Source organism: Amblyomma mixtum, chromosome 9, assembly GCF_055824585.1.
Source record: "Amblyomma mixtum isolate Tamu chromosome 9, ASM5582458v1, whole genome shotgun sequence".
Classification (NCBI taxonomy): Eukaryota; Metazoa; Arthropoda; class Arachnida; order Ixodida; family Ixodidae; genus Amblyomma; species Amblyomma mixtum.
Genome location: NC_143020.1, coordinates 40,980,879 through 41,001,712, shown reverse-complemented (window position 1 = coordinate 41,001,712; position 20,834 = coordinate 40,980,879).

Genomic DNA, 20,834 nt, shown 5'->3' with positions numbered 1-20,834 from the left:
CGTTTTCTTCCATTTTTGTCACAACCCGGCTATTGCCGTTAGCAGCTTCTTTTCCGTGCTTTGTTTCTTTTTGCGCATCTCTTTCCACATGAGTGGTGAGCAAACATCGAGCGCTAACACACCCCGCTTCGTGCACTACGCAGCCTGCGAAAACCCAAGCCAGGTCTATTTCGCTCTGCACGACAAGGCTTGGGAATCTTCATGAGTATTATCAAGCTTAGCGACAGCAATGTACGCCAGTTTCTTTTAAACTATAGCGTGGTTCCTAGAGTGGGCGGAACGGGGCTTCGATAGCGCAGTCTAAGAAAAAAATTCTTAGGAGGTTAACGTAGTTAAACCGAGTAGATTTGCGAAAGCGGTGTTCATTCTTCAGTTGGAGAGGATACTTAAGCTCCGCCTTAAGGGTATGACGCGATAGCTGTAGTGGGTTAATGTCCATAAATGCAGAATTGCTCATTTTCTACTTAACATTCATAGATGCGGCGAGTTCTCATACCACTACCATCCCAGTGGCGCAGCAGTTAAATGATGCACCACGGCACTGGGTGGTGGCTGTCTCTATCCCAGCCAACGGTAGAGAATGTGCCACCCATGCTGGCCAATTCATATTTGAAAGCAGGGGGGTCCACGGGCCACAGACCACACCTCGAGCGGTTAGACCTGGCGTAGTATTGCTTTCGCAATAAAAGTAGTGGTGTCCTCTGTCGCCTTAGACCAAATTGCAGATGACCCAGCGGCTTGCGTTCATCATTGAAGTAAGTTTCATCATCACTTCAGCTGGCGATGCGGTGGAAGAGAGGAGCTTAGTAGGTTCCATCGCGATCGTTTTTTTACAATGTAGAGCACATCGCATATAGAACAACGAACTGTTGTAAATTTTACTGGAGCGCAAACCGCAAATTGTCAAATAACGAAGCCATGGCCTTATGACTTATGCGCACGGGTACGTTCGTAATTCTTGTCTGCCTAAGAATTTTACTGCAGAAAGGAAGCCTTGCGGAAACAATTCTGAGTACGAAGGTTCACTCTAAATGTGCTCAACATTTCTGTTCTCGCCTGTAGAAGCGAAAAAGTAAACCATACGAGTGCAAGGACTTTTTTAGCGTCAATATTTTCAATTAAAGGTAGTTACCTAAAACTGGATGAATTTATTGAAACCCTCTCAGGGTCTTCACAAAGCACTGTCATTATCATAATTGCCTTCAGCAAAACTAAATATTGTTGCAATGTCGGTTCCAATATTTTCCTGAAAAATCAAGAAAAAGAGGAAAATGGAAAAGTACACAAACATACAGCGCGAACAAAGTGCGCCAGCTCTGCCGAACCTCGCAAGGCCGTCTTTTGGCCATCAGTGAAGACCTGCTCTTCTTTGTTGTGACAGCTTCTCCACCTCCTTTCGGTACTCTAATATGTCCTGTAATAATAAAGGCAAAAGAATTGATACTCACTTTACAGCGACAGTGAACAGCAGAATATAAAGACAGCTCAGTGCCCCGCATTTCAACTAGCTCAAATACACAATCCCTCGTGCGTTGGAAATCTAGCGAATGCTGAAATTAATTGTAAATTTGACACGATCTGTATTTGCAAGCATTGCTGCTGCTCCACGGATGAAGAACTAATGAAAATATATGACAAAAAACTTGTATTAAATAGGAACCTTCTTGTTTTAATATTGCTAGAATACGTGTCTCCACGCGCAATAATTGATCTTCAGGCACTTATGTCGGCTGTTTAACGCTCTTAATTAATTCGACCTCCAGGCTACGTCAGCCATAACCACCACGCAGAGCTATAATACATATTCAGGAGATAAGTTTAATTACGTTGTTCTACTCTAGCATTTCGAAGTACATTTTATGGGTGCTTAAGTGCCTGCGGTTTTCAGCTTTCAGCGCCCTTTGCACTTTACTGTATATTATACCATGGGTGAGCCGCCGCGGTGGCTCAGTGGTTATGGTGCTCGGCTGCTGACCCGAAAGACGCGAGTTCGATCCCGGCCGCGGCGGTTGAATTTCTTTGGAGGAGAAATTCTAGAGGCCCGTGTACTGTGCGATGTCAGTGCACGTAAAAGAACCCCAGGTGGTCGAAATTTCCGGAGCCCTCCACTACGGCGTCTCTCATAGCCTTAGTCGCTTTGGGACGTTAAACCCCATAAACCAAACCAACCATGGTTGAGGTCGCAATAGCTCGATGGACACGCGAACATGCGTTACATAGCGCGTGAATAATTCAATCGCCCCACTTGACCCTCCGACGCCACTGCTTGGTTCCGCCGGGCGACTGAACTGGAATTCAACAATATCATCGACCGGAGAAGCGAGTTCACCTGGGTTGTGTATCAATAATGGAGCGCTGGAGTTTCAGAGTATGTGTTGGTGTGTGTGTGGGGTAAAGACTAATTATAATGAGCGAATTGTTGGCAGCTGTGGTCATTAACGCCCAACGTTTTACAGATACGGTGAAGTTGTTGCACTACTCAATAATATCAGCCTAACAGGTTTCCTCCACAAGAGAGTGATGGACTGCAAAAGAAACCTATCAAATACGTTCTTGACCCTATTGTATGCTGACTGTCATATATCTTCAATTTATGCATCCTCGAAGTAGTATGACGGCAGAACATGCAAATCACACGAGTATATGTCATTCAAAAATCCGACAGAAATGGCCATAGAAATGCATAAATCGATATCAACAATACTTTCTAAGTGACTTGAAAAAGAATTCTTAGGCGGCGGATCACCCACATGAGTTACCATTTTCTATTGCTACTGATTCTGTTGCAGGTAATGCCAATATATGCTGACTTGGTCATTCTAGGCTACGTTACATCATAGATTCATTCAAGTCCTAATGCCACTCCTAGAGCAGTGGCGCAGCAGTTAAGCAACGCACGACTGCTCCGGCAGGTGACTCAAACATGGGCACCGTTGTGGCTTGTGGGAACCAGGTTGCCCTTCCCGACCTTCTGGCTTCCCTGCTGGGGGACACCTGCTAATATGATTGACAGGTGGCAGGTGGCAGTTTAATGATTGGTCCAGAGGGGTTGCTCCGGTAGATCAGATTGGGACTAAAGTAGATCATTTGAACTTGAACTATAAGAATTATATGAACTTGATTTATATGAACCAAGCGTTATGGTGATATTACCACGGGTGACGGCTACTCCCATTACCACTTCCAGAGTCTGTTCTAATACTATGACGTTAGTAATACATAGTGGTTTGCGAAGTTTTACTAGATGCATCTCATAACTTTTGCCCAATAAGAGTTCCGCACGTATCTTCTCATCTAATTACTGTTGTAAGATAAAAAGTGTACACCACACCAACTTGAATAAATTAGAAAGTAAACACTGTAGTTATAAAGATCACAAAACAATTTGCCGCTTAAGTAATAAACTGTTCACTCGTAAATTAGATCTCATTCTTGCCGCCATGCAGCAACGAATTTATCAAAATCATATCTCGCCCAGTGTAAACAAGCTGCAAGAATGACTTCCTCTCATAAATGAAACCAGAGTTCACTCTGGGGTTGCACGTGGCAGCGCCCTAAATATTTGAGCTGGCACGAAATAGACCGTAAACAAACAGCAAGTGACATTTATTTATTTATTTATTCACGAGGGTGTAACTGCGCAGGATTTCAGCCTGAATGTTGTAAGTAAACAAACTTTTCTGGAATTAAAAAAGTGCAAGAAAAGAAGATACAGGAAGCATTCACGTTGTTTTATAAATAAAAAAGGAAGCGAATCCACCTTGTTAACACCAATAAATAAACAAGCTCGAAAAATGAAGCAGATGTCGAACTATCATTGGCATTGTCATTCCGATTAATACGCACCTTTGAAATAAACATTTTCTGCCTTTAAAGTTTTGTTCTTAACAGCAAATTTGCCACAAAAGATATGGTTGACAACGTTCGAATATAAGGCGCACATCGTAGTAATCGTTCAAGCTCAACAGAGCCCATCACCTTCAAAATGCCTGGTGTTCCTGCTTTAGTACGGCACGTTAATTTTCAGACACATTGTTTTCTACTGGAAAACTCATCGCATAAGCCAGGCAAGCAAACAAAATTTCCTTTAGAAAATACGTTTCAGAAGTATTAACGAACTTTGCAGAATTGCGATTATAGAGAGAAAAAATATTGAGAAGGTATGTTGCCGCATAGGTGTTTTTCCTTTTCAATAAGAAACAGCCTCTCTTCCGTTCTGTATTTTTTTTTAGCTTTTGTTCTCGCACCAATGCCGTGCATACTGAGCCCTTACACTTCGTGCACGACGTGGCCTGCAAGTAACTAAGCAAGGTTGTATATTTCGCTGTTCACTGCACGGCTTGAGATTCTTCACGAATATTGCCAAGCTTGCCGAGATAAGCGTAATGTTTTTACATTCATGCTATGGTTCCTTCTCAGTTACTCATAGAAAGGGTGGAAGGTGGCTTAAATAGCGCCGTCTAAGAGAAAGTGGTGATGTGAGCTGTCCTCGTAGGTCAGAGTGCAGATGACGTAGCGGCTTACATGCATCGTTGACGTTATGCGAACTCTTCAGTATGGTAACTCGGATGGAGAAAGCAGCGTCATGGGCTCATTTTAATCGTTTGTTTTAAATGTACAGCGCTTTCTGGGAACTGAAACTTCTTATCTAAAATAAAGGTCTCTTGCACCATTTCCTAGCAACAAAACTAGAAATTTTCGAATAGCAAAGCCATCGCTTTACGGCGAATGCGCATCGCTTTATTCACAACACCTGTTTGCATAACAATTTCCCTCCAGAAAGGGAGCTTTGCGGAAGTAACTCCGAGTGCGAACTTTTGCTCTAAATTAACTGAAATCTGCATTTGCGCCTGAAGAAGCGAGAAAGTAACACACACTTTTACAATAACTTTAGTAGCACAAATATTTGCAATTAATCATCTCTACGCAAGAGTGGAGGAGAACAGTGACAATCTTATCGTCGTCATAAGCACTGCTGTGATCATAGCTGCCCGCCTGCACCTCTAAATGTTTTCCTGTAAAATATAAGAGGCGGGGAAAATGAAACCAAGCACACAAAGTACAGCCCGGATAAAGCCGGAGAAGCCTGGATAAGTCCTTTGTCGAACCTCGCACGTTTTTGTTTTTTGGCCCAGGGTGAAATGCTCTTCCCTTTGCTCCAATAGCTTGCCATATCCTTTCGGTACTCGAATATGTCCTGTAATTGTAACGACAGACCAGGTAATGCAGAAAGTAGAACGCCGCCGCACCCTCCATTTCACTAAAATACAGAATGCCTGGCGTGCTGGAAATGTGGCAACTGCTAATTGTAACCTCCGTCATGCAGAGGCAATTATAATATCTCGAGAAGATGATAGCAAAATAAGTTCCTTTTAGCATAATGAGCAGCAAAGCAAACTCGGAGGGTAGGCAATGGGGATGAAGATGTATGCTTGCGATGCGAATATCTCTCTGCGGAGACATTAGGGGCCACAGAGAATTTTAAATTTGAGATATGAATTCGCAACTATTGCTGCTGCTGTTGTAGTGAATAAGTAATGAAAATATAAGAAACACTTGCATTGAGAGCCTAATTGCTTTCTGATTGCTAGAATCAGTGTCTCCGCGTACAATAATTGGACTTCAGACACTTCTGTCGGCTCCTTGGCGCTTTTCATTTATTGGCCCGCTAGCCTACGTCATCCATCGCCATCACGGCCAGCTCTAATGCCTATTCAGAAGCCAGGCTCATTGTCACTGCGGTTCACTAGCATTTTGAAGTATCTTTTACGGGTGCACTTTTGCTTGCGGTTTTCAACTTCCGCGTCTATTGCACTTTAGACCACATTATTGTACGCCGAACCAAAATGAGTCGCCACCTTGCGGCGCATCGGCGAAGCATCCTTACTGCGGCCGCACGCTGGCGTCGTCTGCTAGCAGAAAGGGTTTATAGGCGCGCATATGACGAACATTTCTCTTGCTTGTTTTGCGTTTTCAGTGCGCCCCTATTCACTTATCTGCCTCATAGTAAACAAATCTGAACCGTTTTCATCCTACGCGACAATGAAGAAAACAGTTGCCCATATCGAATGCGTCATGCTCGATCATCACGTCCTCCGTCGGTCTTCGGCGCTTCTAGATCTTTGTAGCGCGGCATCTTAAGCACAGCGACGCTTTGAGGTTGGATGCGGTGTCAACACCTCTGACTCTCGTTTACTTCAAGACGACCTTAAACGTGTTGAAGCCTGGTGCAACACTTGGTTAATGTCCTTAAACACTAATAAAACGTCATTGCTTTCTTTCCATCGGCGCCAAAACTATCAACCGTTCAAGTATGAAATAAGTGCATCTGAAATAGCATCTGTTCAATCGTATAAATATCTCGGCATCACATTTTCTAACAAACTTAATTGGTCAGCGCACATAACAAACATAACAAACGAAGCCAATCGCACTCTTGGCTTCCTCCGTAGGAACTTGCGACTCGCTTCTGCTTCAATTAAAACATTAACATACCTCACATTTGTCCGGCCGAAGTTAGAGTACGCATGCTCAGTCTGGGACCCTCATCAATCTAACCTTTCAAACACCCTCGAATCAGTTCAGAATCGCGCAGCTAGATTTATTTTTTCGGACTACTCGTATCACACCAGCGTCACTGCACTTAAATCTGAGGCTAATCTTACTAATCTCGAGTCCAGACGTTGCATCTTTCGGCTCTGCCTCTTTCATAAATTTTATCACAGCCAACTTGATGTTTCAGCTATCCTGCCAGCTCATCGCTTATAAAGCCGTACCAACCATCCCAAAACAGTCTACCCTCCCCCAGCACAGACTACAGCTCATCTTCGCTCATTCTTCGTGCAAACTGCTCGAGACTGGAACGGCCTGCCATTCGACTCCGTGCACCACTCCGATCCACTGCACTTCAAGGCTGCCATCCAATCTTCCATTAGTGACACATTCAGTCCATCCCTCATGTAATACCCCCTTCCTGGGGCATTTGAGGTATTGATAATAAAAAAAAAATAAACGGACAGGTCACTGCCTTCCATACAGGGGAATGCGGGCCCCCGACGACTGTACTAGCATATTCCCATCGATTACGTTTCGGACATGAGTTGGCTTGAACCCTGCTGACTGCTTCCAAGCAGAAAGCAGTTTAAACGGGACATTTTGTGCCCTGTATGTGCATGATCAAGTTGTTTGAGTATTTCCTTCGCTATATGTGAATCGATTTTTTAAGGCACGTGTAAGGCGTTAGAATGTTTTTTTTTTTTTGGCTGTTAAATGTTCCATCAGAGAAGTGGAAATATATTTCAGAATTTATGTGATGCGCAACACTTAAATGTAAAAGAAAATACTACGTGGTCAAGTTAGATAAAGGGACGCCAGTATCAGCCTAGGAGCGCTCGTACCGGGCTAAGTGCGAATGTTTTCCCGCGTATGCTCACCGTTCAAACAAGTGAAAATAAGAGAAGATCACTAGCAACATATGTGCTTGGTCCATCTGTGGAGCGGAATGTGCTAGAACTGAATATTATATGCAGTTAATAAATTACAGATATTTCTGAACTTGCGTGGCGGTGCTTTTTTTGTCCGAGTAGTGATAGACCTTCATCACTGTAAAAAAGTGTGCACCCTCGGAGGTGTGACACTAATGACGGCACACTTTCTGCAGCCTTATTTTATCTTGAGTTAGTAAAACGGGTGAGCTGAGCATGTTGGCACCGTTAATGCACCCTGCAAAGGTTCACGGGTGCAACGATGTTGCAACTCCTTCGGAAGCAATGAACCATTACGTTGTACGCTTTACTTTTTAAACAATTTTGAAATATTTCAATGAAGCGTATCATCTAAACTATTCGCGCTTCACATTAACTGACAGCTGGAACTTTGATGGATGCAGCTATGAGTGTTATATGCGGCCCCAATGGTGATAATTACTGAATAATTTTAGCTTAAGTACTAAGCATCCCTGACCCCCAAAAAGGGGTCGCTGAAATGGCACAGGTAAACATGAAGAAAGTATGCGTGTCATGGGCAAGTAGGTATACTGCGCGAAGCACTAGTATCTTCTGTGTTGAACAGTGGCATCTCTGTACCTTTGTATAACTCATTCCAGGGAAGCTTATACATGTTCAGGTTCCTTTGGAAAATATATCCGGAACGTTTATGTATCGTGTTCCAGTGCGAGCGGGTTTTCTGACAGTTGGCCTCTTCAGCAAGCTCTTTTTTTCTGTTTAGAATATTTAAAAAAAAATACGCCTTGAACATTATGCAGAAATCACGAGTGTGAACCTACAGCAAGCAGGTTCAAATACGCCTAGAAAAACACATCTGATTGTCATAGCTGTAGTAGGGGATGACGTAACAGAAGTGTACAGGTATACAACTCGCTGGTGGCTTCTTTTACGGAGTGCTTAGCTTCCCTAAAAGAGTGCACGCAAAAATAAAAATGACTAGCGTCTTTTAAAGCAACCAAAGCCTAGGAAACTGTAAAACAGTCGGAAAAAGGGTGCAACTGTAACGATCATGCCCTTACTTGATCGGTGTGACAACCTTACTCTGCGTCATTTTTTAACCGTGCAAGAGTGCAAGTTATAGACCTGGAAATACACCTTTAAACCGCATATTTTTCACACTATGCATGCGACTATACATGTAAGTATGCAGTTATGTGCATACGATGACAATCCATTTCTTTCGGAACGCCAAATAACATGGCACGTTTTATTTCTAGTACCGGTTTTGCAGATATTCCCCAAATTATGTTTTGCATAAGACTGGTAGTCTCCAATAGTTACACGCTAAAGAAGTCATTGTTTGAAAACTCTTTGCAGAGCCTCACGGCAACCACACTCAGTGATTGGTAGTGTCTTCACAGCGACGAAGTGGTAGCTTGCACTTCAAAGTAAGAGGAAATAATTCCAGTATCCTTAATTTTGGTGACTTTATAATTCGTGTGTCATACGACCAAAGTGTCATTTTTACTTATGGACACACGCGTTTAAAGTCACTCGTTCAGCATCACATGATTAACTTCACTGTCATTGGCTGCAAAAGAAATCGCCTCGTAGTGAGTTCAGCGAAATTTGTTGCAAGTGATGCTCCATATATGCGGACTTACTCATGCTCTACTTTGCATTCATAGACCGCTGGAGGCCTTCATACCTTCACTGGCGCAGTGGTTCGGCGGTTAAGCGATGCGCCACTGCCTTTGCGGGTCTTTCCGAGCAACCAGGATCTCGGCAGCTGCCAACCTGGTAGCAAAATTGTGAGCAATCTGCCAAGCGTGGCAGGTGGCAGTTGAAATAATGATTTGTCCAGAAAGTTTGTTCCGAATAAGCAACCTTCGACTACAGACAGCTGCCGCCGCGGTGGCTCAGTGGTTATGGTGCTCGGCTGCTGACCCGAAAGACGCGGGTTCGATCCCGGCCGCGGCGGCTGGAATTTCTTTGGAGGAGAAATTCTAGAGGCCCGTGTACTGTGCGGTGTCAGTGCACGTTAAAGAACCCCAGGTGGTCGAAACTTCCGGTGCCCACCACTACGGCGTCTCTCATAGCCTTAGTCGCTTTGGGACGTTAAACCCCATAGACCAAACCAAACTACAGACAGCTATGTGGGTGATGGCCGCGCGTGATGGATTCTCCCAATTCCGCTTCCTCAGACCGTCCTAATACTACCGCATAAATAATAAATCGGCATTTTACGAATTTTTATGGAAGCATAACATAATAACTTCTTCCCGATAAGGATCACATAAGTATCTTTAAACTTAGTCAGTGTTATGAGCTATGAAGTACTTGCCATAGCAACTAGATCAAGACAAGATATTTATGGCATATTTATTAACTCCACAAAAGCAATGCGCTGCGTTAGTCATAAACAGTTATTTTGTAAATTTTAGCGTTATTGTTTGTGCCGTCAAGCAACGTCTTTAGTAAAATCAGTTGAGGGATAGTAAACAAATACTATCAATGCTTTTCAATGATAAACGAAACCGGTTGAACATGGTATTCCATAGGATAGTAAAATATGCCCATATCTTTTTTATTTTAATGCGTATCGCGTTTTTTCTTGCGAAACACACAATATCTGTGGATGACACGCGGATATATTTTTCACTTAAGAGCACGAATGAGACCCAAAAAAGGCTAAGCCCCGGGCTAAAACATTTAACTCGATGGACACAAAATATTATGTTCAAAGCGAACTTTAAAAGACAAATATATTATCTTTACACACACGGAGGTGCTTTAATCCTAACGAAGGATATATATTAGGAGTTCATTTGCCTAGATATCTCACCAGTATATAGATGAGTAGGTGTCTAATTTAATCCAAAAATGTCTTGGGATGGTCAGGGTAATTAAATCGTGGCAAAATAGCTATGATATTTCTTAGAACTTACATTCAATTGCCGATTACTGCCCGCCGATGCGAAACTTACAGTGTAACTCACACTTTTTGTTCTGTCTCATCTATTGGTGTAGTTTGGTCTAGTCTTATGTAGTTTAGTTTAACAAGCACTGCAAAAGCTTCATCTCCCAAAGTAGGCTTCTCTGAGAATTACTGAAAATGCATCTGAAGGAAATGGGAACAAGGTAATCTTTCTGTAGTGCAGAATTCTGTTGGAAATAAAAATATATGACTTCGGTTTGTTTCAAGCGATTAAACTCTAAAGTACTAATGCTACATGTTCTTTTTTCAGGAATTGTCGAATATACGAAAACAGAAGGCAGCGTTCAGCACGATATATGAGCGAATACGGGCTAAAGCATGAGACCTCATTGCGGTCATGAAACACTAGAAAACAAATTACTCCAATTGCTTAACAATCTGTACGAAAATATTATTCTTCTTGAAATCATCACATATCATGAACTAAATCAGTATTTTATTTCGCTTCACTCACCTTTCCTCTCACTGATTTTCTTCGCGGAGAACTGTGCACAAATTAAGAGTGTTTTATGTTACCATTTCTATTGTTTCTGTCTGCTACTCAGTATTTGTGCCATACAACTGTGCAAGTGTCTGTTGTAACCGTAGTTTACTATGTCGCTATTACCAATGTTTGTAGCGACTCTATTGCCTCCAAAGCCCGGGTTCACGGCATTCAATCTTTTAAGTGCAACTTTTACCATGGGCACCCGAGTGCCCATGGTACGCACGGAACGCAGAAGTGCGAGTGAAGGTTAAGTCGGGACACGTATCCCGTCATGGAGTTTCTTAGCCGGGTTGGGTGGACGGCGTTCATGCGGAGGGTGTTTGCTGGCGCCCACATTTCGCTGGCTGGCCTCTGAAAACCAGCGCCGCGCGCTCGCCGTCGCGCAAAGCAGGCCCAGACTCTCTCGGACATGTCGCAGCTTGCAGCGTGAATCATCCCGCCTCGCCGGCGCCGGCACGGACCCTTCCTCCTCCCCCTCCTCACTGTCGGCTCGAACACCTACGACACTTCGCCGGCCGCCCGTTCCATACTGCAAGCCTTCAACGGCCGGGCGCCTCTCGACCATTCGTATAATTTGAACGGTGGCCAGTGGCGTGACCTGACTGGAGGATTTGAACTGCTGGCTGCCGCAACGGACACCGGCGGCTATAAAAACGGAGCTACAGTGAACTAGAATATTTTCCAGTGAAGCGAGCGGAGGGGGCAGCGCCTTGCTATGCGCGTCACCGAGAGTGTCTCCTGAAGCGGCGGCGCTGTTGTCGCCCACCCTTGAAGGCGGCCGGCGGCGGCGGTTCAGAGCACGCCCGACGGCGCTTCAGTTGTGCGCTGGCTTTTCGTTCAGTGTGGTTGTATTGCACGAGAAACCGCATCCTGCTGACAGCAGCCGTTTCTTATATATTTTTTTTTGATTTCCCACACCTTGTCAAAAATATTCGAAACAGGCTTATTGTCACAACTTTTGACACCCCCGATGGAACGGTTTCAATGCAATTTGCTCGAAAAGCTTTCGAACTCGACAGAAATGCTGTAACAATGAAAGCAATGCCTGGCATAACTACCGTGCACATCAGCCCCAACAATTTCGAAAAAATGCGGGCAAGTTATGCATTCCAATTGTTCGGGCATGGTCCTTTGCGAGCCTTTTTTCTTTACCGCACTCAGCTAGAGCAGAGCTGCGGTAAACTTGAAGCTACAGAAACGTTTTTCGTAAGAATGAAGTCCTTGATTGCTGTGATGACTGGCAGGTATACAGCTGAAGCCATCAGTGACTCAAGGTTGATCTATCACATCTCTGGGTACGTGGCAAAAAAAGTGCGTGCTACCGACAAAATGTCCTGCATGTATCGATTGCCTCTTATTGCCAGCAGAGCAAGGGAGCCGCATGCATGCTGCAGAATTTGTTAAACATATTGACGAAGAAGGCTTATACTCTACCCCTCGGTTGAACTGTTCCGTTTCATCACAAGGCTGGAGGACATTTTTACGAACTGCTTTAGTGCGCGCAACGTTCATCCCGAAAGTGTCATGGACATATTACACATAATTCATTGTGCTGCTCCTTTAAATGTGGGATGCAATGCACAAGCTGAGAGTATCACTCCTCGCATAGTGAGTTTTTATATTACTACGCGGCTTCATTTTTTTATCAAAGGACTGAACAAGTCCAACATGCTGTCGAAGCGAAAGGCAGCGCAGCACCTCAAGCTAAGCAGATTAAATTAGCTATATTTGTAGACTGTTTGCTTCATGCATTGGAGCTTTCAAGTTGATCTCAGTGAAAATTACGAACACCTGCATTAAAATCGCATTAAGCAGTTTTTCGACTGTTTTGCGCGTCAATCGCTTTTATGGTGTATACCAAGGGTTCTCAAACTGGGTTCCGCGGAACACAGGGGTTCCGCGGGCTGTCTTCTTGTGTTCCGCGAGAACCCTCACCGGCCCTCACCGGCCCTGACCCGGCAGATGATATGAGACTGGCTCTGAGTGCTACTGAGCCATGCTTTGACTTGCTCTTAAGGGAAGCAAACCAACCCATCACTTTAGTATTTGTATTAATCTGTACAATAAACATTTAACTTTTGCAACTCTCTCTTTGCAAAAATGCACTCGACAACATTGCTGGTAAGTGGTGAAAGCGGATAGGGGGGGTTCCCTGGAACTTATTGGAGGCTTTTGGGGTTCCTCCAAGCGAAAAAGTTTGAGAACCCCTGGTGTATACCATATGTGTTGACTGAAGTGCATTCTCGTATCAGCATGGAATCATTAGCTATACACACCTAATATTCGGTGAATTTGTGTCTTTTGGTTCATAATGAAAACGGTATATATATATATATATATATATATATATATATATATAAACGTAATTCGGTTGACACACGGTAGAAAAACAACAACTTTATTCTAACGTTTCGACCAGGGTCTTGCCTTCGTCAGAGTGATGGGGTACAGCGAAAAGACAGTTTATAAGAGAACGTACGCGGGGAGGGAACATTCTGATTGGCGCATCGCAGCGGCAAACACCTCAGTATGAATCGCCAGTGAATGATAAATGTAGTCAACGAAGCACCGTCAAAAATTACTAAATCATCGTGGAGGATAACTGCAATCACATTGTGAAAAAAAATGTAAATAATACAAAAATGTTTTGGTCCTAGCTCAAATGCACAAGAAAAGGCGAACAACAACAACAACAACAACAAAAAAAAAACAAATAAATAAAAATAAAATCATCACACACGAGAACACAGGTGAATACTGCTTTTGATTAAAAAACGCCTCTTGTGAAAGGTTAGGGTACTAAGATGCGGTGTTGTTTCAGAGATAAACAATTTACTAAGACAGAAAAAAGCGGCGCTAACAGTAAAAAGAGGACGAAAATGATCAGTGTAGATGAAACACGGCATGATACTATGAAGTGTTGCGGTTATGACGATAGGCAAGTCAGCTTCGCAACATTTTCATTGAGACCACAAGAAACAGTATTAAATTTGTGTATAAAAAATGATTCACGAACTTCGCGTTCATGATGGGTCTTGAAGCCTGATTCCAGTAACGTTACTTGGATTTTATCGAAAGGGTGCTTAGTGCTGTTCACATGTTTAGAGATAGGAAGGCTAGGCACTGTCTTGCAATGAGCTTTGTTATTATTAAAACGATATCTGAATGGTGTCTCTGTTTGGCCAATATACTGAATTTTGAAGACTGAGCATTCAAGCATGTAGATTACGTTGCTGGTATCACGTGAGTAGTTTCCCCGAATTTTCACTTTAAAGTTCGATGCAGTGCTGGAAGCCGTTACTGATGTCATCATCTGCGCGCAGACTTTGCAACGTGATTTATTACATGGATGACAGCCGATCGACACACTTGTGCTGGTTTTAGAAGAAGTGAGAATGTCACTGAGGTTTTTGCCACGGCGATAGACGACACGGAGAGCTTGTTGAAAAATGTGTTTGAGTCGATCACTTTGCATGAGAATGACATGGTGTTTTTTCAAAATGCCCGCGACGTTTGGAACCGATGCTGAGTGGGTTAGTACCAGGTTGATATGCGATTGATGGGATGGTTGGTGTTTTGCTCTGAGGAGTGCCTCACGGTCAAGAAGGCCTGCGCGTTCTACAGCGTCGTTTATTAATCGCGCAGGATATTTCCGTTTAGTCAGGAGGTTTCGGAGGTTAGTGCAGTTTCTTTCGAAGTCGCGCTCGTCAGAATATATCCGTCTAAAGCGGACAGCTTGTCCATATGGGATGCTAGTCTTCCAGTGTTTAAGGTGGCTGCTTTCGAAATGTAAGTATTGTGGTCTGTCACTGGGTTTCCGGTATAAATCTGTGCTAAGTTTACCATTCTTTATTGAAACTGTTACATCTAGAAAACTAATTGTGGTTGCCGAGTAAGAATGAGAGAAAGTAATGGCCTCATGTGCGTTATTAAAACTAGAGACGAATTTATTTATTTATTTCACATACTGTCAATCCCATTGGGATTTTTACAGGATGGGCATATAGTAAGAAGGTACAAAGCGAATACAAATGGAATGGTATACATTAAAAACACTGTTATTTTCAAGTAATTACATGAGTATGGGAAAAAAAACACAGATAACAGAAAATAAAACACATAACGAGAGAATATTTTTCACAGAAAAGGGTGCATTTTATACATTGTAAGTAATATGTTCATAAAGATGCTGTTACATGCAGTGATACGAGTGGTCTGTTGTACTTGAATAATTATGATTTAATTATCTATTTAATTATCGCTCAACTGTTCTTCTACCAAAGTTACAAATTTCTGCAAAGATGTATTACTAGTAATAGAGGGGTTCAAACTATTCCATTCTTTTATGGCAAGCGGGAAAAATGAATATCTGAAACAGTCGGTTCGGAATGCGTACTCTTTAAGGGTTAATGGGTGCTTATGCCGGGATGGTCTGGATTCATCTACAGATATATATAACGAAGTATCTATGTTTAATGTGTTATGAACTAATTGGAACAATAATTTTAGTCGTGCTAGTCTGGCGCGTTTCTGTAAAGTAAGAATACATGCTTGATTTAGTAGTTGGGATGGTGAATCACTGCTCCTGTATTTGTTAAAGATAAATCTAATTGCCTTTCTCTGCACTCCTTCTAGTTTGTTAATGAGTTGTTGTGTGTAGGGAAACCAAATCGTATTTCCATATTCGAGAACTGATCGTATAAATGTGTTATATGCTAACAGTTTGGTCTCCGGTGGCGCTTCTCGAAGCCGTCTTCTAAGGAAGAACAATCGTTTTAAAGCAGATGATACTATGCTGTTAATATGTGAATCCCACCTTAGATCATGTGAAATGATTAATCCAAGGTATTTGTGTTCGTGAACTCGGGTGAGCGGTATGTTATTGATGCTGTACACATATTCGGACCTTTGTTTTTTACGGGTTACAGATAAGAAGGCTGTTTTTTTAATGTTCAGTTCCATTTGCCATTTGTGACACCATATTACCACTTCTTGAAGGGCGCTGTTTAAATCATCGTGGTCATTTATAGAGTTAATTTCGTTGTAAAGGATGCAGTCATCGGCAAAAAGTTTAATTTTAACATGTATGTTAGAGGGCAGATCATTAATGAAGATGAGAAATAAAAGTGGAGCAAGGACGCACCCTTGGGGTACTCCCGACGTAACGAGCGCAATAGAAGAAATATCATTGTTAACTACAACATACTGAGATCGGTTAGTTAAGTAGTCCTCGATCCAGTTGATAATAGGGCCGTCACCTAAAGTTGATGTAAGTTTGCTAATTAGTTTTTTATGGCTTACTCTGTCAAATGCCTTAGAGAAATCAAGTGCAATCAAGTCAACTTGCTTTTGGTTATCAATGCTCTGGAATAAATCATGTGTTAGTTCGAGTAATTGGGTGATAGTTGAAAGTCCCCTTCGAAATCCATGTTGAACAGGCGATAAAATGTTATGTTGCTCAACATAACTGGTGATATGCTTTAGTATAATGTGTTCCAATAATTTTCCTACCGTGCACGTTAGTGATATTGGTCTGTAATTTGAAACGTCATCTTTGCCTCCTGTTTTTTGTATAGGAATAACTTTCGCGATTTTCCATTCATTAGCTAGACTACAGGTTGATAAAGATTTATTGAACATTAAATGTAAATATTTCGCGTTGACTTCGGCATATCTTTGCAAAAAAGTGTTTGGAATATTATCAGGACCATTTGCTTTTTTTGTATCTATTGATAAAAGTAGGTTCAGAACGCCTGTCTCGGTTATTGTTGGCATGTCTAGCGGTGTTTGATTGCGGTGAATACTCTCCGGTGTGCGGCCATCGTCATCTGTGAACACAGATTGGAAGTATGTATTTAAGGAATTTGCGAAGTTTTGATTTTGTCCTTGGCAACTGAAGGTGTCTTTTTGTGTTTTGGGGCTGAGGTATTTCCAAAATTTTCCAGGGGAGTGTTTTAAAAAATTAGGAAGCGTAACTGAGAAGTAGTTTGTTTTCTCTGCCTTAATTTTTGCTTTCATTTCACGGATGGCGTTCGTGAGCTTATGTTTTACCTGATAGTCATTTTTTGATTTTAGTGATTTCCTTAGTCGTTTTACTTTGCGTTTCCCATGAATGATATCACGTGTTATCCAGGGATTACGTGTATTTGTTCGTTTGGTCTTCAATGGTACAAAGTTTTTGATGCAGTGCGATACAATGGCCTTGAAGCTTTCCCACAGCGTATCTATATTTGTACCTTGATAATTAGCGAGTTCTTCAAATGATTCGTACTCCGAAATTAGGTAATTAAGTATGCTTGAATCATCAGCGTTTGTGAAGTCTGGGTAAGTAGTTTTCGAGATAGTACGAGCTGCGGTTGCTTGAATGGGTGTGGTGCACAATGTTAGCTTATGATCTGATATGCCATCGAGGACTGCTACGTTGGTTTGATCGATCGCGAAGTGATTGCTGAGGAAGATGAGGTCAAGAATGTTAGATGCACTACCTTGAACACGTGTGGGCTCGTTGATAACTTGGAACAGGTCAAAACTAAGCATAATATCAAAAAGGGTTTCAGAACACGGGGAGCGATACGACATGCTTTGCCAATCTATATCTGGTAGGTTGAAGTCCCCAAGAAGGATCAGTCTGGATTTTTGAACATGTTGATGCATATATTCATATAGTGAGACCAATGCAGGCTGATCTGCCGAAGGACTGTGGTAAACACAACCTACAGTGACAGTGTTCGTTCCAAATATCAACTTACAAAAGAGTGCCTCGGCACCCTCAACTTCTGGTAACATTGCGAAGGGAATTTTTTTGTTTATTAGTATAGCCACACCTCCTCCACGTGTTAACCTGTCTTTTCGGACGATAGCATAGTTTGGTGGGGCAATTTCTTTGTCATTGATATCGTTAGTAAGCCAAGTTTCTGTGATCGCTATGAAGTCAGGTTCGAGGCCGATAAGAAGAGATTCTAGTGACTCAAGTTTATTAAGAATACTTCGCGCATTTACATTTGCAAAAGTTATCTGTTTCGTTTTGTGGGATGACGGGGGCGTAGGTTTGGTGCTTTGCCATGTTCGTTTTTTTGGCTAGTACTCGCGTTTGTCTCGGGACACGAGTTAGTTGTCGCGTTTGTCTGTGCTTTTACGGGTACTCGGCAGTTGTTTTCTTCATCCCAGTGGAACATTTCACCGTTTATGCGTATTTTATCGAACACTAGTGCAACCTTTGCCCCGGAATCTTTCATTGCTTTCGCACTAGTCCACAACTTTTTCCTTACGTCACGTACTCGGGCTGAGAAATCTTCACTGATCGCATATTCACTACCTTTAAGTTTACTACAGTTTCAGTTAAGTTTCAGTTTAAGTTTACTACAGTTACTACAGTTTCACATTAATGAAAACGCCTGTGCCGACGCAAGCGAAGTAAACGAGCATGACACACCATGTTGTGCATTGTGTTCGGCAGAAATGCAGAAAACCGACACTTACGATCGACGGAAGCGGGCGCATGTAGAGTTTGCGGACGCTGAGTTGGTGTTGGTGTCTCTGGGGAGCGATGCAAAACGAGTACCGTGCTTTCGCACTGCTCTGAGCTTTGCGACATTCCAGAAAGGAGCTGCAGTAGCGGGAACACCGCGACTGAGTGCAGAGCCGACCCTCACCCGAAATTGGCTGAAACGCGTCAGGAGCACGACGAGAGCTGCGTGTCAGCAGCAATGTCAGTAGAAAACCCTGGTTCGTCTGCGCCTGAAGAAACTAAGGTGCTGGACGACAGTGGAGAACAGAACGTTCCAGACGACATAGAGGCGGTAGACGTCAACCCGTCCGAGAAAGATGAGGACGAATGCGCACTCAGAGACGCTGAGCAGGAAGAGCGCAGCTTTGAGCAACTAAGTAAAGGCGCCAAAGACAGGCCTGATCTAGGTAGCGCACGTGAATCGGCTGACAATCACAGTGATATTGTCAGAGAGCAGAAACCTAGGCCACGAAAGTAGCATGTGCTTCCACCAAAGAAACTGAAAGTAAAGCACAAGATAAGAAGCTGCAACCGGAAGGAAAGTAACAGCCACTTCAGGAAAGTGAGCTAACAGGAGAAACAGTGCTGCCGCCGAAAGGAGAGGAAAGGCAAGCACAAGAAAGAGAGTTGCTACCGAAGGATGAAAGGTAGGCATAGGAGAGCGTGGTGCAGCCGAAACGAGAGAAAGGGCAAGCGGGCGAAAACGGGTTGCCACCATCGGAAGCGCCAACGTCGTCAGCAAAATGACTTCAGTAAAGTCAGTCACGTTGTTAGCCCTGAAACTAGAGTCAGAATCTGAGGTAAAGAAGTGCTCGAGGCGTCGCTATCGCGGAAAGCGAAGCGCATAAGTGTGTCGAGGCACATAGATCTGGGCACTCGGATAAACTGCAAAAAGAAATCATACAAGAATTCGCGCAGGACAGAGTATCAGGGAAACCGATATTCAAGAGAGCGCTGCGCGGCAGGCGAAAAATTAAGGAGCGGGACAAGCGTGAAACTTTCCGCCAGTACACACAGAACAAGACGTGCAAAGGCGCGTACTCTGATGCAGGCTCTCGCTTTCCACTGCAATCACGGGAGAAACCGCGGTCCCACAGAAAGCGGCACGCGCGCACAGGGAAAACGCGAGTACGGCTGAAAGAGCGAAAGATTGTACGAGGCCGCAGTGACAGGAGCAAGAAAATTGGCAAGAAGAAACCGTCTAAGCGCTCGGCCAAGCAGGGTTATCGCGATGAAAAGCCGCGTGTCAGGATAACTCTATTCGGTAGTCGTGAATTCAAAAGGCCGTGTAGATGCGAACTTCACATTCAGCGGAGAGGCAAAAAGGTGCGCGAGAAATGGACGACTCGTGGGAGGTCTCGCCACCACGAACAAAAAAAAAGAACGAATGGTCCTACTGGAAGCGTTGGGCACTCGCAATTGAAAGCCGCGTCTGGCGTGCGAAGCGCAATGAAAGGGACAAGTCGCAAGCCATTGAAAGCAACTCGTTCTCGTCTCGTTATGCCCGTAGAAACTTGAAAGACAAGTACAGAGAGAGAGAGAAAAGCGCAGCCACAGTGAAAGAGACAGAGACTTTAGCTTCTACGTTAGCGAGTATTATTTAACGTCCGTTGGAAGCGAGGTAAACGCGAACGCAGACGCACTAGGCTGTGCGTTCTAGGCAAGATTGCCTTCGCCTCCTCGTGACATATTTTGTCACTTCGCGTGCGGTTATTAAGTTCGTTCGTAAAGTGGGGAAAAAATTGATGCCCTCATTTGTGACCACAGCTGGGTGTTTTCCTGGCCGAGTGATCTCAAGAGAGCAAATTTACTTTGCATTCATTTTATTACGTGTGTGACATGTGTTTGACACTTTGAGTTTAGAGTTCTTGTATGCCACATGTCTCTCTTGTTGAAGAGGGAACAAAAAGGGGACAGAAATGTAGCCAGCAGAGTTTTGTGAATTTGAGTCTTGTGTTTTGACGGGTGACAGAGGGCACTTGCTCGTGCTGGGTGTTGCCTGTTGTCGTTCGGTTCTTGGCAACATGCAGAACGATCAACGACAGATGCTGAGAAGCAAGCTCTTCCGAAGGACCGAGCGAAGCTGGCCGAGTCACCTGGGCGACAAGGCGGCGGAGCAGTGATCGTGTCCTGACGAGTGGGACCTGCTCACGGAGAGGAGCCTGGAGCTACCTGCGACTGGACACCGGACGAGAACTTGGAGGAGCCTGGTGTACGAGCTCGCCCCGCATCCGAGCCACGCGGAAGTAGCTCGTCTTCGTGGCGCATTGTCTGGCGGCGGTGGTGCTGTTGTGCTGGCGCCCACATTTCGCTGGCTGGCCTCTCTGGAAACCAGCGCTGCGCGCCCGCCGTCGCTCAAAGCAGGCCCAGACCAGACTCTCTCGGACATGTCGCGGC